Genomic DNA, 15,508 nt, shown 5'->3' on the forward strand with positions numbered 1-15,508 from the left:
ATAGACCACGGCTCTGCCCGGGGCAAAGAGTAGCCTAAGGCACAGCTGAAAATTCTCCTCAATCCAATGCGCCGTTTTGACATGGAAGAAGGACAAACAGAAATTTACATTAGAACCAAACACAATTTCACATTATACTTGTATTAGAACCAGGAACCTTTAGCTTCATAGATGTGCAGGTACTTACAGTAATGATAAATTGATTTTTATCGGAAATGGATATAAATAAAGTTATTTATTACTCCAATCATAAAATTATTAAGAGACATGGCATTTAATTGTATGTTAAATATTAAATATAAGTTTGAGAATATGCCCTTTAAGTTTGAGTAATAACTTTGAGTTTATGATTTAATTAACAATAAGTTAATTAAATATTATGCAATATTGACCATGGTCCATTGAGAGTCTTGCGTGGGGATATAGATCCAACGCGTAGGATTTTTTATGTTATATTATAGCTCTTCTGTTAAAACCATTTGGTCCACCACGATCCCCAGGGGATCCTCGTGAACTCATCTGTTCATCAGGATCCCCTTTAAATAAAAGTACATAAAGAAACTCGCACCTAGATAAACCAATGAAATGATATGCCCATTAGTATATTATATTATGCAAGAAATCGTAAAGATAAGCCAGAGTGTTGTGGCGACATCTACCACGCCACATGCACAACGGCGCAGATGTAAAAAGCCGACCAAACGCAACGAATAACAAGCCACACAAGTGATCCAGGACACTAAGGACAGATGATACGACGGTCAACTCACTATGGATAGCTAACAAGCCTAGACCGCGCAGACAGTGCGTTTTCGATTGGAAGCATATATACAACCTCTGACATGACACCGTCTGTTGCGTGCGGTTCCCCAGGCGCAACATCAGCCTGGCGGGAAGATCTTCCCTTTGTGGCGGTCAAGCATAATCATCTAGCTGCTACAGTGTCTATATTTTACGTTAAATCCTTTTCCTGATACTCCAAAGAGGTTTAACAATTGATAATGTCAAGATTCAAAGAAAACAAGCCAGCAAAATGAACAAGGAAACAGAGAGAGCTTAATTGAGCTTTAGAAGAGCTTATCATCAGCTCGGACATGAGGTTAGCTCGTGAATACACGGGATAAATACCTTTATTAGCTATTCTGTGCCGAGTGACATGCGCACTGATTTCCGTCAGATATTACTATGTTTTGTTCAGTAGATGATGCTGAATCACCATACGCTTTGAGAATGTTTAGGAGCAATGGACCGTTATTTCACATATTGTAGCGATTGGAATCGCTATAGAAGTATTAAATGTTATCTGATAATAAAAGGTATTATTATCAGATAACATTTAATACTTTTGTTACATATAGGCATATCAGCTCTGGGGGCTGACTGCGTCAAAACATACATCAAATAAAATCTTGTTGGCTTTTCTGTTCTTCGTTCGAAATGCAATAAATAGGTTTTTAAAATGTAATAAAGGTTTATCATGCACAGCTGGGCATTGGTTGGATCTTGATCAGTAATATGTTTTAAGAATTTAAAAAGATTTGTAAAGTGTGACAAAATGATTATAAAAGTCAACGAACAATACGTACATATATTATTTTATAATGTAGTTAATTCATGTAACTTAAAGTATAGGAGAGACCCCGTCAAATCAAATTTTCTTCTCTATTATTGTCAGACAATTTGTACTTGCGGAAAGTTGTTAAATAGAATTAAAATTATTTATTGCCGCAGGTATAATCAGCTGCATAATATTAACTTTTTATGGAACACTATGCATTGGGAATAGCGGTGAATTTACAATGATTTCGAGTAAATTATTGACTGTAAGTACGCCATATTTTCAACGGTAGTTATAAGAAGATCTTGGTCCAAATTAATTCGATAAAGAGATAGCTATCTTCGACAAACAACATAACCACGTCTTGTTACCGGGTTCACTATGCACTGTCTATTTTCAGTTCTACTTAAAAAACTATCAATATATAGAGCGCGCGATAGTTTGGACAGAAATTTGTAACCACTAAGGAAAATCAAATAGTTAAGTGATATAACTACCGAAAGAACTGCATCAATAGACTCTCTAGTCACATGAAGTCCACTATATCTATGTATAAAATATCTACAAGATTAATTTAAATTAACCGTACTGTGTTGTATACCCGTCTCGTATTCAAATTATATTTTGGTGAATATTGTATTTGGCATGACGCCGTCCAATTTACATTTACCTTTTGTGCTTAGGTCGCAGATTTTGAGTTACTCTTGTATATAAATCTGAGGCTTTGGTAGTGAACTTAGTTATTTAAAGATTGACTATTGTCAGCACTTTTAAATCGTTACTTTAAAAAATACTAACCTTAAAAATATTGTGATAGCCTATTTGAATAAAAACTAAATTTGACTTTATTCAAAGTCAAAGTTAATTAAAAAAAGATGTTAAGGCAATTATTTGAAATTTTCAAAATCTAATGGGATTCCGGACTTTTTGGAAATAAACTGAACTATGCCTGGCGCGCGTTCCATGACACCAAACGCTAACTCAGTAACCGGCAGGTCATAGGTTCAATCCGTGCACGGATCCGAACCGCGTTACATAACACGGTGTTACCATTCCGCCTGATTGATGACGCTCGATGACAGTAGTCAGGTAGTCAGGTCGCTGAGACTGAATAATAGACAAGTAACTACTGTTCAGTAAGGGCTTTACTTGAATTCACAACACAGATTATTTTTTACAAGCTTTTTTATAATTTACTTACGCTACGTCTCGGGCGGAATCTTGCAACTGAAGTTTGAAGCAGATATCTTCAATCGATTGAGCTCAAATTTTGTACACACATTTAGTTTGGATGACAATGTACTATAATGATAAGCATGACATGATGCACCCAGGAACGGCTCCAGACGGAAACTCCTCAATGGTTTACTGCACGAACATGATTTTAGTCACACATTGAAGGGATTAAGACGCAACATCCCCGACAACAATAAAAGATTGTGTCAAAAATGTTATTTTTGTTAATATTTTTTAATATTTGACTCCAATAAAAGCAATGCCGTCCGATACATAATTGTGACGACATTAATCGACAAAGTAAATAGGAAACAGAAACTATAATCGATTGATATAGTAGTTTAAGTAGTATAGTAGTTCAAAAAGTTTATGTTAACATTTCTGTCTACTGTAAACTTCCTTCATTAATATAAAACTAAAAGCATTGTTTACTTACTTTCTACTACTTATCAAACTTACTGTATTCTCTACTGCCAGATATAATAAACTAGCTGTGCGGGGCTTTGTTTCCATGGGAATTTAGGGATAAAAAGTACCCTATGTGTTTGTTATATATACAGGTTATAATACCCGTGTACCGAATTTCATAACAATCCGTCCAGTAGATTTTGGGTGAAACAGTAACAAACATACACCCTCTAAAACTTTCGCAATTATAATTTCTCAGACTTTTCAGTGATCCAACCAATGCTATATATAGCATAGGATAAACTAAGTTAAACAGTCACAATGACTTACCGTTTTTATTTTTTTTTACTTAGGTACAAACTTTGACTGAAAGGAAGTTAGGGCCCTTTATATTTTTAGGTATAATGCCAAATATACATTCTCAGCTGGCAGCTTTATTGCAAAAACTAGTGAAAAGTCGTAACCATCTGATTATACGACAATAGCACAATCGAACTAAATTACATACTATCATTACAACTGCGTTCTTTGTAATAATCGCCTTAAATGCCTTACCATATTGAGATAATGCCATGTCATTTTAATATCGTTTCGTAGTAAAAGTGTAAGTAATATTATAGGTAGGTATATCGTGATTTTATTGAGTAATTGCTAATGCCATTTTGAATAAGGTTCATCGATAACAAGCGGAAATCTCAGAAGGCAGAAGTATATAAGAGATGATTTTATTTCTTAGTTGTTTAATATATTTTATCTTTAAAAATAAAATTAAAAAAACTAACTAATTAAAACAACAAAAGATTGATGGAAAAGACCAGAAACTTTTTTTGACCAGAGGCTTTTCCAAGCAGTGGGAATGTTATAGCTATTTAAAAAAAACTAATTATTAAGTTGTTTTATTCGGTATTGTTAGGTAATGCAATTTACAGCAGTCAAATTAAAACTAAAAAAAACTGACTATGTGGCAATGTATGTGAGCCACAGTATCAAAGCAAAGTGTACGTTGGTCCTTACGAACTTTCAGATCGCAGATAAGCTGATTTGCAGTTGAGGAACAACAATGCTTCCTCATTTATTTCACTTGAGGTAAGTGAACATATTTCTCGAGGCGGCGGAAAGTGCTATATTCACTTGTGATTCACGTCTTTGAATAATATTCTGATACAATTAAAATATCATAGTCTTGGCCCAAGAAAATTAACATCTTTATGGCTGGAAACAAAATATATTTTTTTTATGGAAAGAAAATCAAAATGTTTCTATAAATGAAATTATGGAGTAAGGTCTCGAAATTTGTTATTGTAGGTACAGTCAACCACACGACGAGTTAACCTGCTCGGTAATAACGGTGAATTTGCAATGTACTTCCAACTATAATTACTTGATGTACAAACAATGCAGTACCAATACTGTACGTTTCTCAGATTGATACTTACATTCCAATGGTATTCTCCCAATATCTCACATTATCAGTCCAATTGTTTGACTGCCGCCACACAAGTAGGCACCAGTTAATTTAAGGCCTAGCTCAGTATTTTTCCTAGTCTAGTTTCATCCAATCGGGGCAATTATAGGGGAATGTGATTTATGGGCCCGTCAGTGCCCGATCGCTTCGAAATTGCAGCTCTAGTAAAAGAAAGTTTCACGATTTTGACTGTGAGTGATGATTTGTGTCTGTTTGGCGTCTATTCTACTGACGAAAGAGGTATACTTATACTTAGTGTTACTAAATGTGCCCCGAGTGATCGAATCCGAAGAAATTTTTGTTTATAACATAGTGAAAATTGCATCAAATATAAACAGACAGAGGCGAAGAGGAACTTTGTTTTATCATATGTATTTTTCGAGTATAAACACATGTCTATTACTTCCCATTTGCAAAAAAGCACAGCTAAGTACATAGGTACATAAGTCCATCCGTGTCTATATCTTTAAAAATATGTACTACATATTTACTAGCTAATATATTAAGAAAAATAAATTTCATCACCAGAAATATTGCCGTCCAGAATACCTAACATAAATTTAAACAATACAATAAACTTATTTTAAGCGTTTGATTAAGGCTTTTGTATGTGTAAAACATGTCTTGTCTTTCAAGACATATCTTTTCTTTTTTGTCGAGCCTTGCCTATTTGCAATCGCTTTTGTAAACTTTGACAGCTGTCACTAACTTTGTGTAAATGTCAAATAATAGCGCGAAATCATGCTGGTTTACGAAAATGTGATTACCAAACTATTAAAAAGAACAAAAGACAAGTCTTTAATCAATATGTGACATTAGATTAAAATACATTTACATATGTGATGATGTATTCAGTTGCCTACATAGACGATTTTGAAATCAATTACTTAACAGTTTTTAAGGTTAGTAATTAATTATAATAATCAATTACTTTCTACCTTAAAAAGGTTTGTATAATTAGTTTATATGTATTGGTTTCAAATCAAATTCAATGCAGTATGCGGTCTGAGAGCAAAATTTCTAGTTCTGTCAAAAAAATTCTTCTTTAGCTGCCCCAGGAATATGAAACTTGAATTTTACCTATAATTATATTTTATTCAGAAAAATTTCGTATTTTTTTAAAGGGAGAATATTTCAGAGAATCGCGTATTTGTCGTTAGCACATCACTACTCTAGTGTCACCATAGATCAAGTAAAATGAAAAACAAACCAGTGAGAGACCATGAAGCTATAGGGGCCATACGACGACCCAGCATGAGCTCACTATGCCAGAGTTCGTAATATCATCGTCTATCGACTTCACGGACAAAGATCCAATTTACATTTCTCAACACAGTTCAAGGTTAAAAAACAATAATAACCCGTGCTAATCATCCTGACACATGTCTGTCGCCTGTCTATCTATTTCAGACGTGCGACTCCTATAATCAGAAATAATTCTAGTCTAAACTTCTATGACAAAACTGAATTCTAAATTATATAAGCCAATAGAAGTTTTCTTCTTTTTCACAACGAGTGTATTACTTATACTGGTGTAAGATTCTATTTAAGTCGCCTAAAGGTAACTTACATAATATTTAGGAATACCACATGTAGTGGCAGTAGACGCATACTACCCATAGTGGAATCAGTTTATCAGTGTCCAAGTTTCCTAACGATTGTTTCATTTACAGGAAGGTTGTGGTTAGTATTACACATGGATCAAATTGGTATACCTACGCCGGATGGGACTCTGTGTGCGTGGTACGTCTTTGCTATTTACATCTCACCATAGTGTCGATTCGCAGTGAGACGCATCTAACCAATCACAGTGCTCTATTGCGACGCAACGTCAACCTCATCACTTTGTGATTGGTTCGTTGCGTGTCGCTTCGAGTTGGTTCGATAGTGAGTACTGAAATGCAAATCTGCACTAAGTCTCTGAGGTTCTAAGGATCTCAATCGAAGAGTAATCGAATATTCATTTCAATTGTTTTTAATAAACGACAGATATTGTTCGAACATTCTGTTACACTTCTGTTTGCCTTACAATCCGAATTCAATGGACATCACTCTTTTGCAATACTTAGGTGAGCTATTAAAAATAATTATTATTCTTTATTAATTTCCTGTGGTTGAACAAACCTACCAATGTAACTGAATTAAGTAAATCCACAAAATAACTATTATCAAAATTATATTAAAATGCTTGGCCTTGGTGTTGAAAGCTAATTTTAACGTTTGGTAGAAAACTCGAGTAATAACAAACTTTACTATCGCAATGACAAAACGCAAAACGTTTAAATGTTTACAAACCGTTTTTATCGTCTAAATATTTTTTTTTCTTGCATATTCATCTTTAACGTATCAGTAATAAGACTCACTTATATTAAAAGAAATCTAAAATGTAAGTTAGTCAAGTTGACGAAGTTCCTTTTACGTAAATACATAATTTTAGGAAAATATGGAAACGGTTACAGGTTATGGTTATAAGTATATATAAGTTATGTAAAAAATAAGAATGTGAATCATGTATGTAGCCTACAGGGTTATTACCTACAGGTATCAAATACAAAACCTCCTAAAGACTACTTGGGTACATCAAAACAAGCAACTTTTATTCTACGACTTTTCGTGATTCGTAGTTTTATTTTTTCATATAAAAAAAATACAATCTACTTTGTGATTCTACACATCTTAACTCTATGTAATAGCCAAGCGACACGAGACAGTGCAGTAGCGTTATGTAGCGGAATCGAACATAAAGGTAACGTTTTATAGAAACATCATTACAACTAAAAATTGATTTTTTTTTTGTATTTATTACGTTTAGATAAAGGTCGTAGAGCAAATGTTAGTCTCTATGTACTCTAGTAGTAACCTCGTAAAGTCTCTTTTTCCTCTGAGCTTTTTCTCCTTTTCTTCCTCAGTCGTTGAGCGTCGCGAACCAGTGTTCGCTTTCCTAATTTTTCTTTTCTATTTTGCACTGTACATTAGACACATCAACTTATTCAAATTCATTGCAAAATCGATGCTATTACTCTGCACAGAGGTCCATGTAGAGTAACTTGACATGCGGTTGACTGTACTCTTTTTATTTTAGGTCAAATCAGTAAACGATCTTTTTTTTTTACTTTATAACATACAGATTTAATGAAGTGAACGTGTTTAAGACTATTTGTGTGGTGTGACCCTGCTTGAGTTCCTGTTTACTGCAGTTAGACTGTCAATTGTTAACTGATTTAATGATAAAATTAAATGATCTTGTTTATCGTTCGAAGTAAACGGGTTCGAGTTCAATGACTCACAATTTATTCTATGAAGGATAAGGACTAAGTATAATATACTTATATCAATATATGTTTTTGTCGCAGCCATCTGGTTAAATCAAGACTACTTAGTCCGTTAATTAAACGCCGGCATTCAATTGAATGACTAAAGGACAACTAGCCATGTTGTTAAATGAAATGTTCAACAGCTAGCCTTTCGATAATATTTTACCTAGAAGTGACTAGATGCAAATTTGAGGAGATACAGTATATCTCTTTGGAAATGACTTTAAAGCAGCTGGAATCTCCAAAAGTAAGTACTTTTGGAGATAGAAGGAAGTCACTGTGTTGCTGTGTCTATCATACAGTTATTGCACCATTTTTATTGTTAATGATCTTCTGTAACTTTTGTACACATTTTAATTGGATTTGTTATACATGCCACATATGCTTTTTAACTTATTTTTGAAAATAATAATAAGATGAAAAAGTAGCAAGGGAAAGGAGATTAATTATTTCAGCCGCAATGGCATGGTCTCGATAGCTCAGTGGTTAAGAGCACTGTCCCGGATAAACAGGGGTGTGCAGGTTCAATTCCCGATCGATTCCAGAATTTTGTATTAATGTTAATAAGTAATGTATTTTTAAGAACTAAAAGAGCCTGTTTTACCTACAGCGGCTACTTTTATTGTTCCTTTCTATTGTAAAAAAGTAAAGAGGTGTGTGGTTCAGCAAGGACCACTCGATATTTTTTTTTGCGCTGACCACGGCTTTACAGCCATGTATGAAACAAGGCACACGTGAAGATAAAACAGAAACTTGACGACCTCGGTGGCGCAGTGGTAAGGTTCTAGCCACTGAACCGAGAGGTCCCGGGTTCGATCCCCGGTCGGGTCATGATGGAAAATGATCTTTTTCTGATTGGCCCGGGTCTTGGATGTTTATCTATATATGTATTTGTTATAAAATATAGTATCGTTGAGTTAGTATCCCATAACACAAGTCTCGAACTTACTTTGGGGCTAGCTCAATCTGTGTGATTTGTCCTAATATATTTATATATTTATTTATTTAGAATTAGAGATTTATATCACATCAATTTTCCAAAAAACTCAATAAAAGTTAAGGGGGATAAGTAATAGATACTTATAGTTACTTCTCATTAGTGCAATTAGGGTTTATAATCTCCTAAAACGGCAATACGGATGTAGGCTCTGACCAGGAAACCGAATGTTACGAAGACCCCATCTCACGTATGATCCGACTTGCATAAGACGCCCACGGAATAAGAGTGTATATTAAGTGTAGAGGGAGACGTGTCTGCGCAGATCAAGAAACTGATAGATTTTATAACGAAGCTAACTAGTAAAGAAATAAGTTATTATGTTAAATTAATTATTTTGTTACATTTGTGCCAAGTTTCAACAAAATCCGTCCGGTTGATTTTGCGTGGTTGAGCGCCATCCTCACTCACGTCATAACTTTCGCATTTTAAAATTAGTTGTAGAGAGTTAGAGAGTAAATTAATATACTTTGAAAAGTTCAACTCAGAAAAGAAGATTTTTTCCATTTTATGTGTGACTTGTAACTATGTGTCTGTATAAACCAGTGTCAGACAAAAGAACAACGAATGCATGCGAATATGAACAGTAGAATTTGTTGACTGTCATGTCACACAAGTAAACGGAGACGAAATCGAATAGTATCATCATCCTTACTATTTAATAAAACATAAAATTTAAAAATCCCTCGCCTCCTAAAATGCAAGAAATAATATTTATTAGATGTACTTTAACTTAAAATAATTACAAGAATGAAGGAATATTTTTGTACGTGAAAACTGTAACTTCAGAATACCGCTCCTATCAAAACCACCAAAACCAAAGTAGTTAATCTGAATTCTTACAATTGTTATTGTAGGGTACGTTCTATTGATGTTAACTCTATGACCTTCTATAGTACGAATACTATGACCGTACCTACTCGCCCACAGATAAAGTGAGTTTTGCTTTTCACACAAAGCTAATGCGAACTATAAACAGTCGGAAAAGGATATCTGGTTGTTTGATGAATGAATTTGATAGGATTTTGCAATAAACACTTTCTCTCATTATCTTGAGGTTATTGTCTGATATAATCAAACGTAACTTATTAGCTCGTGTGAGTCAGATTTTTCTACATGAATAGCTTAATAATATACTTGATAATTTCTGAAAATATAAGTTTTTTGATTTGAACAATATCTGAAATTTGTATAACAGCATGCATCAAAATGATTTAAAACATACTTGGTTAAATAGGGAGGATTTAGTCGTAATGACAATAGTGAAACATAGGCTTCGACGCATTATTCTTGAGAAGAAACCGGCAATGCTCTCAGAGAGAGAGACCGATATAAAAATGCTCAATAACTGAAAGAAAAGACATGACAAGTAGCGCACGCGCAAACGCCAATCAATAAGCAAGAATGTCTAATCCAATAAGTCGTTTGTTATAAAAAGCGCGCGAACCTTCGCTTCCCGCAAGATAGCGTCTTGCGCTTGCATCACAACAAAAATGTCATAATAACAATGATTACGAGGGTACGATCCGTGTCAGCGTTGGGAATGCTTTTCGTCAGCATAGTGATGGGCTTCGTAGCACTTCGAATAAAATAGATATCGATAATCGATAAATATAAATGTAAATGTAAAAAATATAATATAAATGTAAATGTAAAATTCGATAAATATAATTATAAATGTAATAAATAATAACGATGAATACAAGGGTACGATTAGGACTTACGAGTAGGACTGCGTAGTGTTTATTTATTTTTTCTCCTGCTTATAAAAGTAAAATAATGTACCTTTTAATGACCTATTCCAAGGCCTAGCCAGGGTCGCCATGCGATAATCGATTAAACTCAATAATACATTGAAACTAAAACTTATATGTTGAGTTAAAATATTGAGATAGATTGCTAACTATAAAATAATATTTGACCACTATGTATAGGTTATAGGTTAGGCTGGTACGGGCATATTTTAAGAAGAGATGAAAATCACGTCACTCAAAGGGATGGAAGTAAAAGTGTGTCAAGGATAGTATGAACAGGAAAGGAGTAGTAAGAAGAAGAAGAGTACCTCTATGTGTTCCTACTCCCCACTCAAACCTAAGTTGTACGACAATATTTAATAATATATATTAGTTATATTAAAAAAGGCGCCAATTCTAAAATTGGCTACTGAAAGTGTGATAATATTTTATCGATATCTGTCGATAAAATATTATCGATAAAGTGGTATATTGGTCCCATCCCTATGGTTCCCACATCGAGAAGGTGAGTACACTAATCTCCAACACGTTTTTCTCCTTCGAAACGAGATCACATTTTCTTACTGGATATTTTGATTATGTTAAGCGTCATATGCGCACGCCAAGATATCAGAAAATTGAGAATGCAGATTGTATGCATTAATAATGTGTCTGAGAAAAGTAGCATATACTTATGTAGACTTTGAATTGTTAGATAATTAAATCGAATTGATACCTAGAATCATGGGATAACATTTTTAATCTATACTATTATAAAGAGGTAAGCGTTTGTGAGTTTGTGACTTTGTGAGTTTGTATATATGTTTGAGGCAGGTAAACTCCAAAACTACGGAACCGATTATACTTATATCCAAGATTGCTATAGGCTGTTTTTTATCTCAAAATTTCCACGGGAACCTAGTAGGGAAATAAATTCACATACACAAATTTACTTGCTACATCCCGCGGTTTTACCCGCGTTATTATTTAAATATATTTAGTAGTGGCATCTACTTTATAAAGTGCCATTGGCTATCAGCCTTTTTGATCAAATCCTACGGGAATCGCATACTTTCACCACGTTATCAGAGACCTCAATGCCAAATATCGTAAAAATTACCCGTTTGAGTGTGAAGAAGTAACAAACATACTCACAAATTTTCGCCTATATAATTTTTAATTATGAAATATATAAATTATTGAGGGTGCGGCGACGACATATAGCGACAGGCATAACATACAGAGATAGAGTGGCGTATGTTAATTAAAAAAAAATTTTTTTTCTTGTTGTACTTTGGCTATATTATTGAGAATCTGCTATTTTGATAATCTAATATTTTAAGAATCTGATATTTTGCGAATAAAGGTATGATTCCCGCCCTATATCAGATCTATTCCAGATCCTCCACACATAACCTTCGAAGCCGTTAGGGTAAGGGTAGCCGATAAAATAAGAACCCCAAAGAGGGTTTATATCTAGTATCTTCAGAAAGTTTGTTCATATACAATTTTTATTGCACAAAAAATATACATGGCTTTATAAAAAAAGAGACGCGTACAAAGACGGACTTAGGTATCCCAGAAATTGATTTCTTCCAGTTATCTTAGTATTTTAATGGAAAAATAATATTAGGGTTTTAGTCCTCGATATTTTGTGTCACGTGGGTGAAATGAAGTGCAATGGCCGTCAAACGATTGTAACTGAGAATGTAACCAAACTGCGCTCTAATGAGCCTCTTTGTCGTGGTTGAGCAATTTTTGAGCAATTTCTCCAATACGACACGCGTAGGCTAAGGTTGATGAGTTTTATTGTGCAAATTGTAATTATTGATGAAGATATTTAAATGTGTAACATCAATAAGTGTGTAGTCAACTTTACACACTTTAGTCCCTTATTAATAAACATTTTATCATTTATTTGTGTTAACAGGAAATACTGAAAAGAGAGAGGGGGACAAAACAAAGAAAAACTACTCCAAGTCTAATCAGAGAATTAAATGTTTATTAATAAAGCCGTTAAATAGACTTTGGTCTCCCTCTCTATCATTTGAGATCTTTCTCGGCTACTTACCAACCGTTAAGCTTTTGAGCCCAGGGTCCGTTTTCCTACTTTTTCTTCTTTATTTCGCACATACCCTTCTTGAATGACGACTGCATTCCAATATTTTTAGGTCGCCAACTCATCTTTAAATAAATATATTTAAGACAAATCACACAGATTGTGCTAGCACCAAAGTAAATTCGAGACTTATGTTCAACATTTTCAAGCTGATGTATTTTGCTTTAATTTCTTTCCGTTCAACCATTCCTAGAGTAAATACTTAAATAAGTATGGTACCTAAAAACTTAGGTACGATACTGGTTTCCAGAAGAGTTTTATTTAGAAACCTGTTCTAAATAAAACTCTTAACTAATAGGTACCTAATCAGCACCATAATACAAATACCTATATGTATTTCATGTTAGTATAGTTATTATCATATGTATTTTCTTGTATGTAGGTAAGTGAACTTGTGATAATGATAAAATAAATAAATACCGGCACTTCTGTTACATAACCGACGGAAGCTACTCGTATATTTAATAGAGCCATAACAATGGTTATTAAAGTAATTGCGCGTAGAAATTATCAAAGAGATTGTCACATGTTTTCCATAGGTTACCTTTGCGTGTTGACAACTTATTTATAATGACATAATATTGATAAACAATAGACACGATGATTGACCGCAAAACTGTAGGTCTCGTGGGAATCGCGTTGTTACTCTCAAGCTCAATCGAGCTTAAGACAATCCGACCGAATTTCATAGACCCGTCTGTCTAATGACAAAAATCCAATGATTCCTTATTGCTAAAGAAATACAGTTCAATATCTGCCGATTAAACCAGTGATTTTGCATGAAATGACCTTATTACAATGGAGTTAGAACAATCAATGATTAGTTATGTAATAAATGATCCTATCCTTTTGATGTACAGAATTGGTTTATGATGCGCACTTTCGTTTTTATTGTTTCGTTTTGACGGAACAAACCGCGACATTAGTGAATAATTTTGCTTATAAGTATTGTCTATTTATTACATAGATCAACAAAAATATATATATATATTATTTCTATTGACTAACCGTCCGGATACTGAAGTCGCATATACATATTACTAAAGTTACTACCAATTGTATTACTATAAGATCATTGTAACACATTGTTGGCGAATAAATAACATCAATATGAATACTTATAAAGGCGAAAATATGTGACTTTTTAATTGCTGTAGGACGATTTTGAGGAATGGCTTCCGCGGGTGGAACTACGGGCTCAGAAGTGGACACAACGACTTTTTTGACACTAATAATGTAGTGGTTTGCAATTCTCTATTACACACACAGGTTATAAAACCATTTGGTTTGAATAGGATTCGAACCTGGGACCTTGCGACTTCGTCTTAACTACTTGCTACCATCGCTATAGTAAGTAGTACAAACCTTTGAAGGAAGTAGATCATCTCCAGTCTACTCATCTCGCTATTGTTTCGAACACTTCACATGACTTTCTATCAGATCAGACTTCATTAAGCAACGTAGCCATGTAATATGAGGTCAAAGGTCAGACTTAACTCTTAACTAATCAGTATCATATGGTTCATTAAAACGGACAGTAATGTAAAACAGCGTGAGTGCAGAAAACAATGTGTCCTACTTACTATCCCGGTATTTTGCCAGTTTTTTTCAAATAGTCCGGCGTCTTATCTAGCGCTAACCCATCACCTTTAAGCCTCGGAGTAAGCGGAGTAAAAAAAGACTTAGATGGTAAGTCTATTTTTGATATTCTACTTTATCGCAAACAATGACATAGGTACCTATTATGGGTAAATGTACCGAAAATCTATGAATGGACTGGTTGAAAAACCTGTCTATTCGGATTTCGGACCTACATGCGTTACAATCTCAACATTTTTTAAAATGTTTATAGAGGTCGAAAAATATTAGATTCTTGTGCAACTGTAACGAATACCTAACTTACAAATATGTATCTTAAATTCATGGAATTAGTATATAGGTACTTTGGTACCTACCTACTAATTCTATGCTTACATTTTAAGCCTCGACAGTTTATTTGAATTAGATGACGAGCGATAGCCTAGCAACTGGCCTAGGCTCTGTAGATACAATGTTTTATCTCACAGACGTAGGCAGAACAGAGGAGCAATTACATCAAATAATATCGCTATTGATTTGTAATTAATTAAGGAGTCTACGAACCTATACGTTTTGTGGATGTGTAACCTATTGAAGAGGATTTGTAACGACTAATTTCATTACAAAATTATAGACGGTAAGAATTATTTTCTTATTTTTTATTTCGCGTTATATTATTATATTCTCTACGCACTTTACTTTAAATATACTAGGTCTAGGCTATATTTACTCCGACAAATAACATATATCCTAAGCAGGTTCAGTTGTATTGCAGTAATTTTACAACAAAAGTTTTAATTCTACTATTTATTGGCCCTCAAGGAAAGAGGGTATTTACGAATTAGTTTCGGCTTACGCATGATGTTAACTAAACGCATGGTTTGAATGGGTCAACAAAATTACTCTTTGCAACTTCGCCACAGGTGGCATTTAATGCAGCGACAAAATTGACAAGCCTGTCGAATTGTGTACACAGTACTTACATTCATGGTATAGGTAATTGTTGATGAACTTTAAATCTTATCGAAATGGGATTGCTATTTAGTTGGTATCACTGTGAATTCGTACTTCGTAAATCGAAATAGGTACTTTTTAAATAT

Source organism: Plodia interpunctella, chromosome 19 (assembly GCF_027563975.2).
Source record: "Plodia interpunctella isolate USDA-ARS_2022_Savannah chromosome 19, ilPloInte3.2, whole genome shotgun sequence".
Lineage (NCBI taxonomy): Eukaryota > Metazoa > Arthropoda > Insecta > Lepidoptera > Pyralidae > Plodia > Plodia interpunctella.